The sequence below is a fragment of the Toxorhynchites rutilus genome, chromosome 2 (genome assembly GCF_029784135.1).
Source record: "Toxorhynchites rutilus septentrionalis strain SRP chromosome 2, ASM2978413v1, whole genome shotgun sequence".
Classification (NCBI taxonomy): Eukaryota; Metazoa; Arthropoda; class Insecta; order Diptera; family Culicidae; genus Toxorhynchites; species Toxorhynchites rutilus.
Genome location: NC_073745.1, coordinates 239,398,534 through 239,418,569, shown reverse-complemented (window position 1 = coordinate 239,418,569; position 20,036 = coordinate 239,398,534). Strand labels below are relative to the sequence as shown.

Below are 20,036 nucleotides of genomic sequence, written 5' to 3'. Positions count from 1 at the left end.
CATAGATCGCAAAGGTTTTTGCATCAATTGATAGGAAATATATCTACGCATCTATCATAACGAATAACATTTCATTTTTCATGAGATAAATAATTGAATGATTGTGAAATATCAAGCATTGTCAAAATGCCCTATGTGCCCATTTTTGATTGGTCCATTTTGTGCTCCTCAAATCGTACCGACCAAAACGGGCAACCAGAGCAGCAGCGAAATAGAATGAAGCACGATTGGAAAGGAAAAAGAAAAAAATTAACGAAACATTGGTCGCAGTCTCACACATGCGTAATTCTCGAGCCAGCCAGTCAGCTTAAAAATCCCCGCTCTGCTGCCGTAACGATCATTCTCGTTCAAACCGTACACCACATCGGTTTGCATCACAACACATCAACAAACCAACCCAAGCAGCCATGTCTGGACATGGTAAAGGAGGAAAAGTGAAGGCAAAATCCCGCTCGAACCGTGTTGATCTGGAGTTCCCCGCAAGGGTAGCTAGGCCGAGCGCGTTAGTACCAGTGTACCAGTCCACCTAGCCGGCGTTATATAGTTTCGGCCGCTGAAGTGATCGAGTTAGCTGGCAAAGCTGCTCGCGACGATAAGAAAACCAGCATTCGGAACAGAACACATTCGGTTCGGTGGACATCAAGACAACAACAAGCAGTTGCAGCGAGTGGCAAACGCAATCGCAAAACGGCATCAGGTAGCAGAAGAAAAAAGTTTGTTCTTTTTACAATCTGCTTTGGTAGCAAATCCAGAACAAGGCGGCATCGAGGGCGTTCGAAATGGTTTTTTTCAAAACCACGAGTACTAAGTTTTCTAAATTGGAACCATTCCATAAAACAAGCGCTTTTCAGGGCCATTAAACCTTCCAAAAAAGAGTTTAGGAAACACAGTTCAATGCTTTCTAAAACAATATCCAAAATAATGATAAAACACAAATTGATTTTTTCATAATTTGTTTGCCAGGATATGATGAGTATGTGAATTTGGCAGTTGTTCTGAGCTTATTGATTTTCACCAATTCTTAAACTGCTTCTAGATTGAAAGTACAGTAATTTACACTTATATCGACATTTAGCTAATTGGACGGACCTGTAATGCGACATATTTAGTTGGACATTTTTGTAAACATAGAGTTCGAGGTCCAAACTATGACCCCACATTGAAAGTCGACACTGTACCACTGTCATCGCAAATGTTCAATTACAGGTTAAAATTACCTCCAATCCGATACTGAGTGGTGGTAATGCGACGTGTCATTGAATGTAATTTACTGTAAAATATGTCACAAGCTGGATGGGAAGAAATTTTCCAACTGTGAAAGCTGTGGCGAGTGGCAAATGCAATCGCTAAACAGAAAGGTTTAGCCGAACAAGATGGGGATATCGAGTGATAACAAAACAATAAACTCTTTAGATTGAAGATAATTTTGTGATCCTGAAAAGGACCCTTTTTAGCCTGCATGCGAATCCAACGAGCGAACAAATCGTAATGAATGTATTTTTTTGCCATCGCTCCCTTTTAACGCTCATTCGTTCGTCTCGTTGGACTCGCCCCTCTGGCTGAGTCTGCCGATTTGTCTCTATCCTGTGAGTGTGTACCGCTAGAGTATAAAACACGCGGACCCCAAAAAAATATCTTATTTTCTTTCAAACCGTAAACCCGTGTGGTTGTAGGCATCGGCATCGTGAACGTAACAAAGGAGGACAAGTTAAGGGAAAAGCAAAGTCTCACTCGAGCCGTGCAGGTCTCCAGTTCCCTGTTGGTCGCATTCACTGATTGCTCCGCAAGGGTAACTAGGCCGAACGGATTGGTGCCGGAGCACCAGTATACCTAACAGCGATTATAGAGTTTCGGCCGTCGGAGTGCTCGAGTTGGCTTGCAAAGCCTTGCAAAGCTCACGACAATCAGAAAACCCGCATCAAGAACAGAGCAGCTTCGGTTCGGCGCTCATCAAGGCAACAATTAGTTTCAGTGAGTGGCAAAGTGTTTCTCCGGCACGTCGCATTAAATGTAATTTACTGAACAACATGTCACAAGCTGGATGGGAAGAAATTTTCCAACTGTGAAAGCTGTGGCGAGTGGCAAACGCAATAGCTAAACAGGAAGGTTTAACCGAACAAGATGGGAATATCGAGTGATAACAAAAACACAACACCAAAGGTTCTTTTCAGAATCATCAACATGTTCATAAAGAGTAAACAGTAAACTAATCCATTTTTCAGGTAGATAGGTAGGTATTCACGTAGGAGAAGAAAATAAAACAATATATTTAAAATATATATTTAACAAAAGCTGTCCCCTTTTGTATAGTCCTACGTCACTCCGGTTATGTCCCCGACATTACCCACCTGTCTTTTTATCCCATTTATTTATTTATTAGGCTCATTAGCATTTTAACTGTAACAGAGTAGTAGTAACCATTTAGGCGTTAGGTTTTCTGTTCCATTACATTATAGTAAATTACACAGTAGTAGCCATTTAGGCGTAAGGGTATTCTATCTGTTCTTCCATTGTTCGGCAGACCGGACAGGGGAGACAGTTGATATTGATCATTGTTGGGTTATTTATAGAACAGCAGCCCGATGTTTCTTGCAGAGCAGAGCAGTTGTATGGATGAACCGATCTTATTTCGACCGAGGATCGATCTCCATCGCTGATGATGGTTGCGTGGACATAGTTATTCTATAACAACACAAAGATGGTCAATTGAGGGTCCTGAGTTTGAACTCACGATCGATCGCTTAGTAAGCGAACGCGTAACCAAGTGGCCAGGAAGACCCCCATTGCTAGTTGAAAGCTAAAAAAAACGAGACAAAAGTCTCCGTTGATTACTAAGAACAAATGTAAACAAGTGGCACTGATAAAAAAAAGGCGAGCTAATGACACTGCGACAAAAGCCCTACTTATTTTGACGATCTCTTCGGCCAATAGATAGAATTTTATGGAAATAATATAAATTCACATACACTATCATACTGAATGTCTTCACATATTTCATAATGTCTTCAAAATGTCTTCACAAAATCAAATGTCTTCACAATAAGTCAAATATCTTCAAAATGAGGACATGCCTTCAAACCTGGCATCTCTGCATAGGATCTATGGTATAAAACGTACTTTTCAATTTTTTGCACGCCATTCTCGATAGTTTCGAGATAAAAATTTGAAAAAAAAATACTGAAATGTATCATACTATGTTGTATCGAGAAATATTATCAAAAAAAAAATTTTCATCAAAAATTGGAGTACTAATCTATTCTATTTTTATAAATCTATTTTGGGCAGGACGAAGTTCGTCGGGTCAGCTAGTTTCGTATAAAAAAATCGAAATGCCAAAATAAATGAATTTTCGATGGTAATTTCGTCATAGTAAGATGCACTATGAGCATTTTTTTCCAAGTTATTAAGAATGTGGTAAAAGCAAAAAAAACTACGTTTTTAGCCATAGCTCTTAGAGTGAACTATATAAGGAAAAATTATCTAATTTTCTAATTTGCGACAATACTCTCCATAGCGCTGGTGATAAGGTTGGGACTCTTTTTATGAATACACATCCACGATAATCGATTTTGGGAAAATCAAAAAAAAATATTAGAAAATTTCAAAAATAGAAATAAAAAAATTATCAAAACTTTATTAATATTTTTTCGTACCTCGAAATATTCTGAAAAACGATCATCAATATAAAAAAACACTTACGCAAAAAGCAATCATACATATTTAAATATAAATTTAACCTGTAATGAGTCTTAAAATTTAAAAAAAAATAAAAATTTAGTAATATAGTTTTTTTTTATCGCGCAACACTGTAACAATTCTTTAAAAAAAATCGCATATCTAGAAAAGGCTTTAAAACACATTTGAATACGAATTAAAATAGCACTGAATCTCTAATTTCCCAAAATAATGTTTTGAATATTTCAAGATTTTTTTTAGTACTTCAATTTTTGATGGAAATTTTTTTTGATAAGTATTAGATTGGGGAAAAAGTAATCCATTATTTTTGGGTGAAATTCAAAACTATTTCAAAAATGCTTCGGATTGTCCGATTTGGTTCAAATATGCACAATTTTGTTGGACAATGTGTTGACATTCTAAAGGTAGCTTCGTAATGTCTCTATCATAGAGGTCTTGGTCCTTATTAGCGAAAAACCATAGCAATAGATTTTTAAATCTTCTGTTGATCCCAATTTCTTATCACTCTGGAAATTTTGCAATGGGAGAAAAAGGTGATAATCGTTTGGTGCCTGGTCAGAACTATATGGTGGATACATTAAAACATCCCAATCAAGCTCTCGGAATTGTGTGGCCTTGCGTTGTTCTGATGGAATACAACACCACTTCTGTTGGCCAATTCTGAACGTTTCTGGTCAATCGCTAGCTTCAAACGGTCTATTTTTTGACAGTAGAGACCATAATTTAGTGTATTGCACTGATTTTTTTTTTTAAATAAATTATACGTTTTTTCCTCTTGCAGTATCAGTACCATAAACATCAATCACAATTTCGGTGGCCTGGCTTGTATTTTCGCATTTATAAAATAAAAAGTGCAAAATGTACCGAATTTTCTCTTTGTTGACCAGCATTGTTTACACCTTGTTACTCACAACTGAATGGAACAAACAAAAAACAGCAAAAGATTTTTTTCAGTGTTTTCGACGAGCCTAAATTTGAAATTATATGATCCATATTACGCGAGATATTGATCACTGAAGCCAGCCAACGAGAAAATAATGGATAACTTTTTCCCCAACCTAATATTTATCGATATACCATAGTAAGATTTTATCTCAAAGCTATCTCGTACCCAGGGTTGCCAATAGAATTTTTCAAAAAACTGGAAGAAAACTGGATCCTGAAAAATCGTTTTATTTTAGGAAGTTCGGCTTTGATTTATCTAAAATCATTTTTTAACCTACTCCAGTGCTTGAGAAATAAAATTTACTTCGAATCTTCGTGTAGTATACATAAGTAGTTCATAAAATAGCGGAATAAACCATTCGAGCAGATCAAAATAACGTTTTCCGCCACTCGAACATTACTGTAAAACAATATTTGAGCATCTTTTCTTCTTGAACCTTTAGAAAACACGGTTTTATTTGGATAAAATTTGCAAAATCTCGTATTTTTTGCTCGACATTAAGATTAATTGAGGTGCTTGGTGCGATTTCTGATTCTAGATCATTCTAGATCAGCATCAAACCTAACTTTAATCCTCTGTTCTTTTCCTTCTAACTATTCTAACTAATTTGGACACTTCTGTAGTGTTTCTTTGGATTATCTTCGTTACTATCTATTTCACACTCACGAAGAATGTGAAATAAATAAAACTAAATAAATAAAAATAAAACAGAATATATCCCCGGACCGATTGGTTTTAGAGTTCTTCTGGTTATCTTTTCAGGTTTCCCAAAGATAACTCTCCGCTGTTGCGAATGGAGTTTTATAAAGTGTATACGCTATGAATAACATAATATATCGCCGGGATGACTGATTTTAACTTTCCTATACTCGCGCATAGATCTGACAGACAGAGAATGAATGAGGTGCCTGAATTAAATGACTATTAAAACTGAATGAAGTTAAAGAAAACATATTTTCTGGAGTTTTTTTTCATTCAATTATATCTTTTTCTTTGATTAAGTACCAATAACGACTAAAAATTCACAATAGCAATATTACAGAGACGCGCACAGTCTGTTTCGCGCGAGTACAGGAGTGTTAAAGTAGTTCTCTCGGATACCTTCTCGAGTTTCCCACAGTTAACATTCCACCGTCGCGTTTGAATTTAGGTTGAAAAAGATACGATGAACAATAGAATATAAAGCCAGTCAAATTAATTGTACAGGTTTTCCTTTTCAGGTTATCTAAAGATAATCTTTGACGCATGTTGTAACAAATGAAATTTTAGGATTTTCATTTCGTCGAATGGTCGATTGATGAAAACGAAAGCAATATTACTTGGCTTCCATATTCATATCAATTAAAACCAATGGATTTTATTGACCCTATGATCTTCTGAACGTTAGAATGATTTGGAGGACCTATACTGCCGTTCCACGCATAGTTGTCCCATGTTACTTTTTGACGATTCTCACTTTTCTTCATAAAACGTTGTTTTTATGCATAATCTTACGGTAAACACAAAAAACATATAGTTTGTTACCAACTTTTAAAAAAACAACATCATGCTCAATTGTCCATGTTGATATTCTATTCATAACTGTCCCACCATGTATTTTTTGTAGATCCATATCGAATAAATCGGTTTAAGTACAAGAATTTCATGTCACACTATCAGCAGGACTAATACACACATTTCTGGTTTGGAAGCACGAACTAATACTCAAACAAATAAGAAATAGTTTACCAGAACACGTGTACACCTTGTTAGCGAATGCCTAATAACAATGAGATTTATATTCTGCGAAGGTGTTGCAGATCACTCATTTCTTCATAAAACGACGTTTCAAACAATAGTATAGTGCTTATAAAAAACCCAGTGTATTGCTAAATTGAAATGCCTAAAGCTTTTGGTAGACAAATATGCGAGAAAACTTTGATTGCGTTTTTCTCAGTTGCTGATTTTGGAACATGGGACAACTATGCGTAGAACAGCAGTATAACATCTGATGTTTATATGAACTCATAGCCAGCATAGTTATGAACATTGCACCAGTCGTTGTTGAGCGAAAGGTAGATCAGTTGGTCTGAACTTCAGAATGTTTCGGTGAACCTCGAAAATATAATATTTATATAAACTCAAAGACAAAGTTGCAAGTTGCTGCTTGGGTAGTCAGCACACGCACTGAGCACTAACCGCATTGAATTCGGAAGTGTAAAAGTAGGAGAAAAATAACAATTAGATTTTGTAAGAAAAAAAAAGATCTATCCAAGGTAAATTGGGTCGAACGAAAAGGAAAGATAAGAGGAGGATAATATTTATGAATTTTGAATTTATTTCACATAAAATATTGGTAAAACTGAAGCACACATATAAAAAACTGGATAAAACTGGACAATATTTGAAAAAACTGGAAGATTTTAGGGTTTAACTGTTTGACTGGATCGATAAAAAAAACTGGAAGTTTAAACTGGAACATTGGCAACGCTGCTCGTACGATCCTCGTAGATCCTCTGGTAAACCTCATAGGGGTTCAAAAAAATAGTCAAAATTTCTTATTTAGTGCCTTATACAATATTTTCCATAGAGCGGGTGATTTGGTTTGAGGGCACTTTTTACTTCCTTACCCAGCCAGGCCCTTTAGTTCGCAATTGCGGAATACAGTGTCTCAAACCCGTTATCGTACTCCACCATGCTGATCACTTTTCCCTTCGTTTGAAAATCGAAAACAAGCTTTCGGAACATTCTGTTTAGATAAAGTAATAGTGTCATACGAGAGTTGAAAGGTTTGCTATCTGTTTTCAGAATAATGGATTTAATTCTCTAAAAATGGCGAATGTATGTGCTAATGTATGAAAATTGTATGAAAAAAACCCATTATCGTACGCTGGTTGAAATCTCAACTCGATTTCGAAAGCGTTGGCCAATTTCCGAATTTCATGATTAGTATGGTATTCCTTATTAAATGCAACTATCTTTAGCCTTTTGGTGTATTCGAAAGGAATATTTATCAATTTTTTCATGAAGTGGTTTTTAAAATCGTAATTTTTTAGAAATTTAATGGTTTCTAAATTTCTTACACAGAAAACTTCTTCAGTTTTTTACTGGGATTGATATCCGAAGATTGTGAAAGAATATCAATAACTTTTGAGTAATTGTAATGTAACCATGTACGAACTTTATATGTCTTGAGCTCCGTGGTAAAACTTGAATTCTCGATTCCATCACATTTTGTTGTATTAAACGTATTAATCGATTGTGGTTTCATTGGAGTAAGAATCAGAACATAGCATAACTGCATGCTTGAAACAAACATATTTTTTTACATTTCATGCAGTTGTTGCGTATTTTTCGGGTCTTTTATCAAAGAGAAGAATGTATAACGACCTTCTAGACAATTACCAGATGATAAAGGTTCTGGAATATTTTTTTATTTATAATGATACTACATCCCATTGAGAGATTAGATCTTCTTCACAATTTTTCGCCAATAGTCCCGATCCATGGCTGCAGTTTTCCAACTCCCGGCTGCACCGATTCTTGCCAAGTCCTGCTCCACCTGGTCCACCGATTAGTTTATAGTTTACTGTTCACAATTCTTCCACAGGTGAAATTCTTTCACAAGTGTGTATATGTATGACCATCAGCGGACCATTAGCGATGATTTGACTATACGAAAGTCAAACATTTATACTTTGCTCTTGAACGTATGAATCTAACGACGAATATATCGACGAATAGTTAATATATGGATCCGTTCAATCCAGTTACAAAAGGGACTGAAATCAAATGAGGATAGTCCGGTAATGATCTTATGCATTATATTCAATAAATATTCAAGTTTTGCTAAGACAATATCCCAGAGCTCAAGACATATAAAGTTCGCATATGGTTACATTACAATTACTCAACAGTTATTGATATTGCTCCACAATCTTCCCCCATCAATCCCAGTAAAAAAAAAACTAAGGAAGTTACCTGTGTAGGAAATTTAGAAACCATTAAATTCCAAAAAATAACAATTTTAAAAACCACTTGATGAAAAAAAAAGATAAATATACCTTCCGAATACACAAAAAAATCGTAGATCAGGCTAAAGACATGTAAAGATAGTTTCAATGAATAATGGATACCATACTAATGATGGAATTCGTAAATTGACCAATGCCTTCGAAATCAGTTAGAAATTTCAACCAGCGTACGATTATGAGTATGAGTCAATTTTCATACATTAGCACATACATTCGTCATTTTTAGAGAAATAAAAATCATTATTCAGAAAACAGATAGCAAACCTTTTAACTCTCATATGACACTATAACTTTATCTAAATAGAATGTCCGGAATCTTTTTTTCGACTTTCAAAAGAAGGGAAAAGAGATCTACATGGCGGAGTACGATTACGGGTTTGAGTCACTGTATATTCTTTGTTCACATTTGTTCAAATAGACTTAAAAACCTCAAGGTGAGTTTAATGATATGCGTTATATAACAATGCCCATTAGAATAAATATTGAAAAAGCTATCAAACATTGTTCAAAAGAATGTTATAATTTTTAGTTTCCTCCGATATGATCCGAAATGAATACATTTGAAGACATTTTGTCGTACCTGACATCCCTGCAATGGAACCAATTATCGATCCACTTGTTGCATACCATTCAGGCTATTCTGAGCGCAACGCAATTGGCTGCTCGAAATGCGCAGGCTTCGTGCGCAAACCGGTTCATGAAACGGTTCCTTCGTGTGACACCGTATGTCAAAAAGCAATAATTTGAACCGTTTTTGTTGAGCAACTCCGCTAGTGCCCTCCCGTAAGCCGCAGCAAGTTTGTGCTAAGTGAAAAAGGGTGTTTTTCCGCTGTAAATTCCCGTCCGGTTTATTGAAACCGATTGTGATCTGCTGCATTTAACTATTCCACAGTTTTTACGGTAAGTGTTCGCGATTTTAATATCTACCTCGTTCAGTATTTACTTTTGTGGACAAAGTTGAGCATCCAACATTGAGTCATTTTGTCATCACCCAATGTTTGTACGTGTCAATAAAAAAAAATCCCGTTCGATTCTTCTTTCCCACTGATATCTGTGGGAATGTATTTGTGCGCAATTGTACGGAACTGTGGCGAGAATTTGAATCACCTACTCGCAGAACTGCTAAAATGCTAGCAGATTAACGAAATTGCAACAGGTATACTGGAATTCTGCTGACTTCATCGGAATGTGGTAATCGGTTCAGTGTTTAATAGTTCCGAATTCCATTCGTACGTTAGAAAAAAAAATGTTCAAAGGTAGCGCCACAATGAGTCATTTTGAACGAGAGACTACTTATTGGGTTCCGTTTAGTGAAATCTGCCGTTTATTTTGCCCGAAGCATAGTCTATCAACTAGTTTCTTGTTAGATTTCTCCTTGTTCGATGCACCGCGCGAAGTGCAATGAACTGGAACAAGTCCGTATGATTGGAATGAGAAGTTCTACTTGTTTTGATTCATCGACAACATTCTCATTGGAAGCATCGCTTCCATCTTGACCGACATTCATGATTAACTTCCTCATCAACAGGCTGAACAAGTGGCTCCAATCAATTCAATTCAGTTAATTATTGAACTCACATTATATAGTGCGCATGCAAAGTGCGATACATTTACTGTTTCCCTCCAGCCAAGCTATCCCCATCGGAAATCGTAAGTATATCCGCACAGTGAACCCGTGAAAGCAGTACCTCACCGAACTTCCGATGCGTAACACGTAACAATTAATGAGAAAGAAACAAATCCGTTGTCCGATTGCGGCCCCGGGGTGATATCACCGGAATGAAATCACGTTCTCGAAGTTGCTGCTGCCGCCCGGGAGCCTGCGAATCATCTATTTAGTAGAGAAGCGCCATCATAAATCAACCGGAGTCCTCGCTACCACAATCCCCAGACGGATAGCTCTTTCCACGTCCCCCTTCCCCCACTGCAAAGGATATTTCTTTTCCGAACGGTCGCGAGACACGCGGTACCCGGCACGAACTTATAATATTATCCATTCATTCCACATTCTTGAGCTGGGAACTAGAAGGAAGAAAGGAGGAAGCGAACGCCAAGGATTCGTTCGCCGAAGAACATCCGCTAATAAATTAACCTCCACATAAGCTGGCTATAATTTGGGCTCTTCGGTGGGCTTTACACACGCATCCGAGTCTCTCGAAAAGCGTAGTCGTAGAATGAGTGTGATGGGGAATCTTGGAGGTAGAAGCTTTTCTAATTAAATTTCACATTAACTACGGCTCAAGTAGAGAGGCGTCTTCGTGTTGTGTCGCCCGGTTTTCTTTTGTCTTTGTTCGTCCTGTTGTTTCGAGGAATATAAATTTTCTCCCACTGCAACGATAATTTTGGGGGGAATCTTTCTAGGGACAGAATAAGCGCTAATGTGAACTCAATGAGACAAAATGATGACAAAAAAGCACGAGGAAAAAATAAACTTGTGACTTTTTCTCAGCAGTGATGGAATTTATTGGAGTTGAATCATTACAAGAAATGATTGATTTATTTTTTCACATTTTATAGCTAATTATATTTTGTTAAATAGACTGCAATACTTGAAAAATTCCATAACAGCTCGTTTCCAATGTCTGTAGCTAGTAGGGGAATACAGGGTAAGACCGCCCCTCTAAAAACCATTTTTAGTTAAACGTCCTCTAGGATTTACCCTATTTGTTGTGTTGCATATCATTCAGTATATAATAATCTACTACTAGAAATGTGTAACCGTTGATTGTTATTAATAGTTATTGACGTTTTTTCATTTATTTTCGAAATGATAAAACATTACTTTTTATTTTGCTGTCGGAATAAGAAGGGCCACCCGCGGGATAAAATGGACCATGATGAGGTAACACGGACCAAGACTATTTTCAAACAGTTTAGTCTAGTAAAAATAACAGGAACAGTGTTGTCTAAGGTACTACATGTTTTAGGGTTCATAAACTACACACAAACTACACTCAAAATCTGTTCACGTGAAGTCTGAATGACCCGGAAGTAGGTATTTCTAGTTCCAATCCGTTTAAAAAAGTAAAAGTGCTCATTTTTTTTTTTTTCCCAAAATATATATTTTTATAAAGGCTCATATGGCGTTAACCTCACGGGGCCGGGAGTTCAATACAATTTTTCTTATTATCTATGTTAGTAATATGTAACCGATTACTCGCGGTTGGCTTGAGGTTAGTATTACAAGTGTTTTCGTAATTGGGATGTTGCTGTCTCCAATGCTCTGTACGTGTGCCCGACACGGGATACTTCCTATTGGGATGCAGCTGACCATTAATCAGCAACGCCCCCCTAGTCTGTACCTCATATCTAGCATGGTGCGTCTTTCTCGACTCGAGGAATCCAGGATAGAATGGTCACTAGCCGGCGCAATCATCAGTTCGTGTAGAGTTGTCATGAGCGGTACAACCTTTGGCTCTTGTTGAATCATCAGTGGACTGCACAACCTTTGGCCCGTGTGTCTGTAAAGAGTGTGTGTATGTATTGCCGCGACTAAGTAAAAGTTTATCGATCGGATAGGAGGGATATGAAACGGAGACACAACGAAGGAAACATCATTAAACGTTGACATCGGCGTTTCTGAGGAACAGGTATAGATGAAGCAGAAGATCAGGATCACGGCTACCTAAGATATCCCGGACGGGGATATCCGATTGTCTGCCTTGTGCTCTCAGTGCTCTAGAGAGCTGAGAGCGAGCAGCATGGAACCGGATACACGACCAGACAACATGCTCGATGTCGTGGTAGCCATCGCCACAATCACAAAGATTGTTTGCTGCGAGCCCAATGCGATAGAGATGCGCACTTTGGTTGTAGTGATTGGACATAAGCCGAGATATCACGTGAATGAAATCACGACCTACATTCAATCCCTTGAACCATGCACTCGTCGAGACCTTAGGGATAATCGTGTGTAACCAACGACCGAACTCATCTCCACTCCACATGCGCTGCCAACTTACGATCGTATACTGACGAGGAATGTGGAAAAATTCATTATAAGCAATTTGCCTTTCAAAAAGTGTGCCTTCTAAAGCGCCCACCTTAGCTAGCGAGTCCGCTTTCTCATTCCCCGGAATCGAACAATGAGAGGGAACCCATGCTAAGGTAATCTTGAATAATTTTTCGACCAAAACACTTGTCTTATTCTTGTTAGGAAATAAGATGAGCGTTTATCAACCTTCATTGAGCGGATTGCCTCTAATGAGCTGAGACTGTCTGAAAAAATAAAATAGTGGTCGATGGGCAATGTTTCAATGATCCCCAGTGCGTATTATATCGCACCCAGTTCAGCAACATACACGGAACAAGGATCTTTGAGTTTGAAAGAGGCACTGGAATTTTCATTGAAGATGCCAAAGCCAGTGGACCCGTTTATGAATGAACCGTCAGTAAAGAACATTTTATCAGATCTAACTATGCCCCCATATTCTGCCGAAAATATCGGCGGAATAGAATCTGAGCGTAGATGATCTGGGATTCCATGGATTTTTTGTCGCATGGACAGATCAAAAATGACAGAGGAATTGCAGAAGTATGGGAAGCAAACTTGGTTGGAGATGCCTGGTGAAGGGTGCACGTCGTGGGTAAGGTACTCATGGTATAAAGACATAAAACTTGACTGAGGAATCAGTTGGAGTAGATTTTCGAAGTTATCAATCACCAATGGATTCATGATCTTGCAACGGATGAGAAATCTGTAGGACAATTCTGTGAACCGAAGAGTAAGCGGGGGTACTCCTGCCAAAACTTCGAGACTCATCGTATGTGTCGAATGCAAACACCCCATTGCTATACGCAAGCAACGATATTGTATTCTCTTCAGCTTGAGAATATGAATCCTGGCAGCTGATCGGAAGCAAAAACTGCCATATTCTAACACTGATAATATCGTTGTTTTGTATAACTGATAAGGTCTCCTGGATGGGCACCCCACCATGTTCCGGTTATTGCTTGGAGAAAATTGATTCTTTGCTGGCATTTCTGTTTCAAATACGTTTCAAAATAATAAATTATTTATTTAAGGCTCATTAGCATTTTAGCTGTAACAGAGCCGAATTTTAATCGTGTACATGTCACATGGTTATCATATCTATAATTAGCACATTACACAGTTGCCATTCGCCAGTATTCCTTCTATACCATTACATTTGGTACATTCACACAGTAGCCATTTAGGCGTAAGAGTATTCTTTCTGTTCTTCCATTATCCAGTTTGACCACCGGACAGACAGTTGTTTGATCATTGTTGAGTTATTTATAGAACAGCAGCCCGATGTATCTTGCAGAGCAGAGCAGTTGTATGGATGAATCGATCTTATTTCGACCGTGGATCGATCTCCATCGCTGATGATTGTTGCGTGGACGTAGCTATTCTGTAACAACACAAAGATGGTCAATGAGGGCCCTGAGTTTTGAACTCACGATCGATCGCTTACTAAGCGAACGCGCAACCAATGTGGCTACGGAGACCCCCAAAAAAGTGCTCATGATAGTGTTTCATTCAGTTCAGTTTTATTACTATTTGTGATATATAGAGGAGCAATGAATCCATGCTGCATCGTCGGTGATTTATTCCCTTTGACTTGTAGATGAAAAATGGCCCAAGGAATAAAAAAACGGACTAATGCTCTCCTGACATGCCGTTATCCACTGCCGCTTTAGCCATATTGCATCCGCTATGACTTCCTTACGTACCTTCGAGGCATTTGTGTGTAAAGAGACGAGTAAAAAGATAGTGTTTTATTTGATATGAAAATCATTCAATATCACGACGTATGGCGCTTTTACCCCTTCGAAAATAGGGATTGTTAACCGGTTTTACCGGTAATACCGTGTTATTTTCCATTACCGAATTACCGGTAATTTCTGTAATTTTATATTTTACACCATAAATAATATTCGCCTTTATGCCGCTTTGAAATATTACTCTATAACAAGGATTCTCAAAGTGGTCGATATCGACCCCTTGGGTTATTGGCGAAAAACTATGGTGATCGATTTTCACAATATTCTCTTGATCCCAATTTCTTATCACTCAGGAAGTTTTGCAATGCGAGAAAAAGGTAGTAATAACTTATTGCCAGGTTTGGACTGGACGCATTGTTACTACCCAACCAACCCCCCGGAGTTTCTGGGGAGTAACTATAGACATGTGTGGCCTTGCGTTGTCCTGATGGATAACAACACCTCTTCTGTTGCCCAATTTTGGCAGTTTCTGGCCAATCCCTAGTTTCAAACAGTCCAGTTGTTGATGGTAGACATCTAATTGAAGTATTGGCCATATGGAAGGAACTCATAAAAAATTCCTCTCTTCAATTCTCATCAAATACTATAAAAAAACTATAAAAATTAATAACTATAAAAATATACCGTTTTTTGACTTCATTGTTAACACCATGCAACTCACAACTGAATGGAACAAACAAAAAACAGCAAAAGATTTTTGACGTAGGACTACGTCTTTCATTTCTATACCGGGGCGTAAAATCAAAGTTTCGAAACCGAAAGCGTTACGCCGAAGACCGAGCTTTTGAGCGTTAATAGCTTCTGAACAACTGAACGAAATGGTATGATAAACACTTCATTCGAAATATAAAATGTCTACGCGTTATATACTTGTTACTTTTTGATCCAAAATCTTGTTTCAATAACCTTAAAATTGTTCTCGAAACAGACTATTGAAATCACCAATCGGTATATAAGCGGGCGCCGCTCGGAAATCCACTCAGTTCTAATTGAACAGCGATTGGAGCATGTTGTCGCTGTTGTGGTAAAGCTCTTCGTTTATCATGAAAGCGCGGATGAACGGTGTCACCAAGAGCCTGTTTGTGCACCTTAGGCCAGAAGGGAATCCATCAGGAGGACGGTGATGCCACAAACGGTTCCCCGGGAAGACATCGCTACACACACACATACACGCGCGGAATTCTTTCCGTTTGGATGCCATTCAGCATCGAGAAAGTTCCGGAAAGATCTAATCATTTCTGGAAAATAATCTGCCAGTTCCTCTGGGAATTTAAAAATACATTCATGTGTAAGAGTTTATTTTAATGTTTTCTAACCATGTAACACAGAGATCAAATACATTTGATTTTGTAATTTTTCAACCAAGTGTAATTAGCAGGAAAGCTTCTGAAGATTATTCTTCCCCATCAGTAGCATATTTCCGTATCCAATATTGTATGCGCACGCAATCGATTATTGCTCAGTCGCCGAAAGTTTCGAGCTCAGAGAGTTCATTCCCCTCTAGTTTGCCTTCCAAATTGCCATCGTAAACCACACCTCTCAATTCAATCTCACACAAAAAGCATACTTAAGCGATATTCTGGTGGTGAGACGCATTCATTTTTCGTGAGGACTTCGACAAGACAACATCGTTGCATAACGTGCTGGAGGAGACACATACACGCGCAGAATTCTTTCCGTTTGGATGCCATTCAGCATCGAGAAAGTTCCGGAAAGATCTAATCATTTCTGGAAAATAGTCTGCCAGTTCCTCTGGGAATTTAAAAATACATTCATGTGAAAGAGTTTATTTTAATGTTTTCTATCCATGTAACACTGTGACCAAATATTTTTCAATCAAGTGCTATTAACAGGTGGTTATCGAGTTAGTATTAACCACTGGTGGGCTTCCAGTATCAAGGAAAATGTGGAAATATCCTGCCATATCCTGCGTTGCTGGAAAATAATCTGCCAGTTCCCCTTGGAATTGAAAATTACATTCAAGCGAATGAGTTTATTTTAATGTTTTCTATCCATAAAATATCCATATAATACATTTGGTTTTGTGATTTGTCAATCAAGTGCAGTTAGCAGGAAAGCTTCTGAAGATTATTCTTCAGAACAAGGTTTTTCGTATCCTATATTGGATGCATAAAACCTTGTGCCTCCAACGTAACGCTCTCGTTTTCGAAGTCCCCCAAATATTTATTCATTCATTCAGAATGGATTTAGATTCAACTTCAAACAAATGATCTCTAAATCAACGATAGTCCTACGTCACCCTTGCGGTTATACCATAGATATAACCCACTTCCTGTTTTTTAGTGTGAAATGTAACCTTCACAACGAGCCTAAACATGAAACAGTGTGATCGATACCACACGAGATATTGATCACTACAGCCAGCTACCGAGAAGATAATGGATATCTTTTTCCTCAACCTAATATTATTTTTGCACTTTTCAGAACCTCACAAGGCTCATCGACATAAGTTTATTAATTTATAAAAGATCAGAAAATCGGCAAGTGAAAAAGCGTGATCAAGTTCGTGCGAGATAATGTGTTTGAGTATACAAGTCCTTCAGGCACATTTTGACTTGTGCTATATTTGGCCCATATACTCGATTAAATAGAAGGCAGTCATGATCAAATTCAAGTCCAAACATGCTACTGTTATTTTACTGTATGAGCTTGCACTTAGGTCCCAAGTTCTGAAAAAAACATCACTGGTAGACATTTTGTCTTTCGAATGAAGTGATTATCATACCACTTCGTTCAACCGGCAAAGAGTTATTCACGCTCAAAACCTTGCACCTCCGACGTAATCTCTTATTTTTGAAGATTTCTTACACACCGGTACAGAAATGGAAGACGTAATCCTAAGACAAAATCCATGCGAAAGCAAGCTTAGTACTGTACAGTTTTCTTTGTGCATATTTTGAGAACGCTTTGTGAAGCTGCATTGGAGCTTGAATGATAATACACTTATCTATTAATTTAATTCAAGAGATTATAAAGTGATTCAATAGCTAAATAAGGTAAACTAAAGCAAAGAATTTACAAAATGGTTAGTTACCTACGTACGTAGTGTCAAAAGAATATTGTTTTCTTTTTTTCGCGGCGTATTACACAAGAATTTTCCTAAGAGGATTGAGGATATCCTGAATTTACAAATACTTTGCGATTTTTTTTGAAATAATTACCTACTTATAATTATTAATTACACTTGATATTCAATAAAATAAATAATGTATTTGATGAAAAATTAAAATCATAAAAATGATGAAAAGGTCTTTAAAAAAATGTTTTTTCGCTGCACAAGAAATATTGTTTTAATTTTTGCATAACCAAATGCCCAATAATTGTGAGCTGTGAGCAATGTGACAATCAGTGTTTTTGGGGTTAACGGGCAATGGCAACTGCATAGCCACAATTTTTTCATCTTTTTCAATAGTTTATTTTGTATCAAAGGTTTACGTATGAGTCGATTCCTTGCCTAGTTTTCTCGGCCTTCTAAAGGGTTAAATTTTCAATTGTTACGTATTTCGTATGTTTGAAGAAGTTTGGCTATAGGAGTCTGAGGTATCACTTCATTCTGGGAAAGGGGTCTTAGCCCGAAATATTTTGAGAATCCCTGCTCTAGAATCTAAATAAGATCGAAAAATCCAACTGGCAGTGTTGCGCCGATTCTACGACCTCCGACCTACTGTTCAAAAATAGCTGCTCGATCTCGATACTCGAACCTCGAACCAGTTCTGGTCGCTGTTGAACTGCTATACTGGAAGAACTGCACCCTTTATGAAACTGACGTCACAATTTATGCTAAAACAGCTATCTGCATTCTGCTCGTGGTCGTGGCATAATTAATGATGACTTCTGTGTCTTCTATCAAACTTCACGGACTGCATTGAACAAGCAGGCATTTTAAATCGTTCGTGATTTGATTAAATTTGACGGTTATGGTGATGGTTCAGTAGCTGGATGACCGGAAGGAAAAAACCCACTGGAAAATGCAGAATCTGTTGAGCATCAAGGAGAACCTTGACGATTGCAGCAATCAAAAGTATCAACTTCCAGCCTAGGCTCAACGTCTATAAACGGATTGATGAAAATCCTCAGATGTTTTCGTACAGAGGGCATCAGAAGCAAATACATGGCAATGGTATTCGATGGTCTTCGTACTTTACGCCCAACATCATTGTAGTTTGAACGTCCGTTTTCCTCTTCTGGAAATTTCGAAAGGAAAATCAGGGTAACCCCGACACCTCCTGATTTTTGCAATTAGAAGACATTTTTGACGTAGGACTACGTCTTTCATTTCTATACCGGGGTGTAAAATCAAAGTTTCGAAAACGAAAGCGTTACGCCGGAGACCGAGATTTTGAGCGTCAATAGCTCTTAAACAACTGACCGGAATGGTATGATAAACACTTCATTCGAAAGATAAAATGTCTACGCGGTATATACTTGTTACTTTTTCATCCAAAAACTTGTTTCAATTGCCTTAAAATTGCTTTCAAAACAGGCTATTGAAATCACCAATCGGTATATAAGCGAGCGCCGCTCGGAAATCCACTCAGTTATAATTGAACAGCGATTGGAGCATGTTGTCGCTGTTGTTGTGAAGCTAATTTCGTTTATCATGAAAGCGCTGATGAACGGTGTCACCAAGAGCCTGTTTGTGCACCTAAGGCCAGAAGGGAATCCATCAGGAGGAGAGTGATGCCACAAACGGTTCCGCTTGAAACATGGGAGCAACCAACACACACACATACACGCGCGGAACTATTTTCGTTTGGATGCCATTCAGCATCGAGAAATTTCCGGAAAGATTCAATCGTTGTTGAAAAATAATCTGCCAGTTCCCCTGAAAACTGAAAAATATATTCATGCGAAAGAGTTCATTTTAATGTTTTCTATCCATGTAACACTGTGACCAAATATTTTTCGATTAAGTGCTATTAACAGGTGGTTATCGAGTTAGCATTAACCACTGGTGGGCTTCAAGTATCGAGGAAAATCGGGAAAGAACTAATCGTTGCTGAAAAATACTCTGTCAGTTCCCTGAGGAATTGAAAAATACATTGATGAGAAAGAGTTTATTTTAATGTTTTCTATCCATATAACAATGCAACCAAATACATTTGGTTTTGTGATTTTTCAATCGATCGCAATCAACAGGAAAGCTTCTGAAAATTATTCTTTTTCGGCGAGGAATCAAGGGATCGAGGGATTCATTACCTAGCCTGACCTGATCTGAAAGACATGCAGTTTGTTTGTAACTGTGAGGGAGGGCAGAAAAGCCAGGAGGCAGGAGGCAGGAGGAGAAGAGAAGGTGACCAAGAGAGTATCAGCATCGAAAAACGGCTCCCCGGGAAGACATCGAAGCAGCCGCCACACACACACATACACGCATGGATGTTTTTTCGTTTGGACACCATTCAGCATTGAGAAAATTCCGGAAAGATTCAATCGTTGCTGGAAAATAATCTGCCAGTTACCCTGGGAATTGAAAAATATATTCACGTGAAAAAGTTTATTTTAATGTTTCCTATCCATGTAAAACTGCGATCAAATACAGTTGGTTTTGTGATTTTTCAATCAAGTGCAATTAACAGGTGGTTATTAAGTTAGCATTAACCACTGGTGGTGGA

The 20,036-nt window shown here is 37.9% G+C and overlaps 2 protein-coding genes across 5 annotated transcripts in view; one reads left to right on the top strand and one right to left on the bottom strand.

Moving 5' to 3' along the window:
• The window catches only part of LOC129765339 (chondroitin sulfate N-acetylgalactosaminyltransferase 1), a 197,724-nt gene that overhangs the window by 23,611 nt on the left and 154,077 nt on the right, over positions 1-20,036 (bottom strand). The gene's annotated exons all lie outside the window — the stretch shown is intronic.
• The window catches only part of LOC129765340 (synaptobrevin), a 91,302-nt gene continuing 80,668 nt past the window's right edge, over positions 9,403-20,036 (top strand). For all 3 annotated transcript variants that reach the window (XM_055765527.1, XM_055765529.1, XM_055765528.1), the window contains exon 1: positions 9,403-9,555. The gene's annotated coding sequence lies outside the window, so the exon portion shown is untranslated. The remainder of the gene's footprint in view (positions 9,556-20,036) is intronic.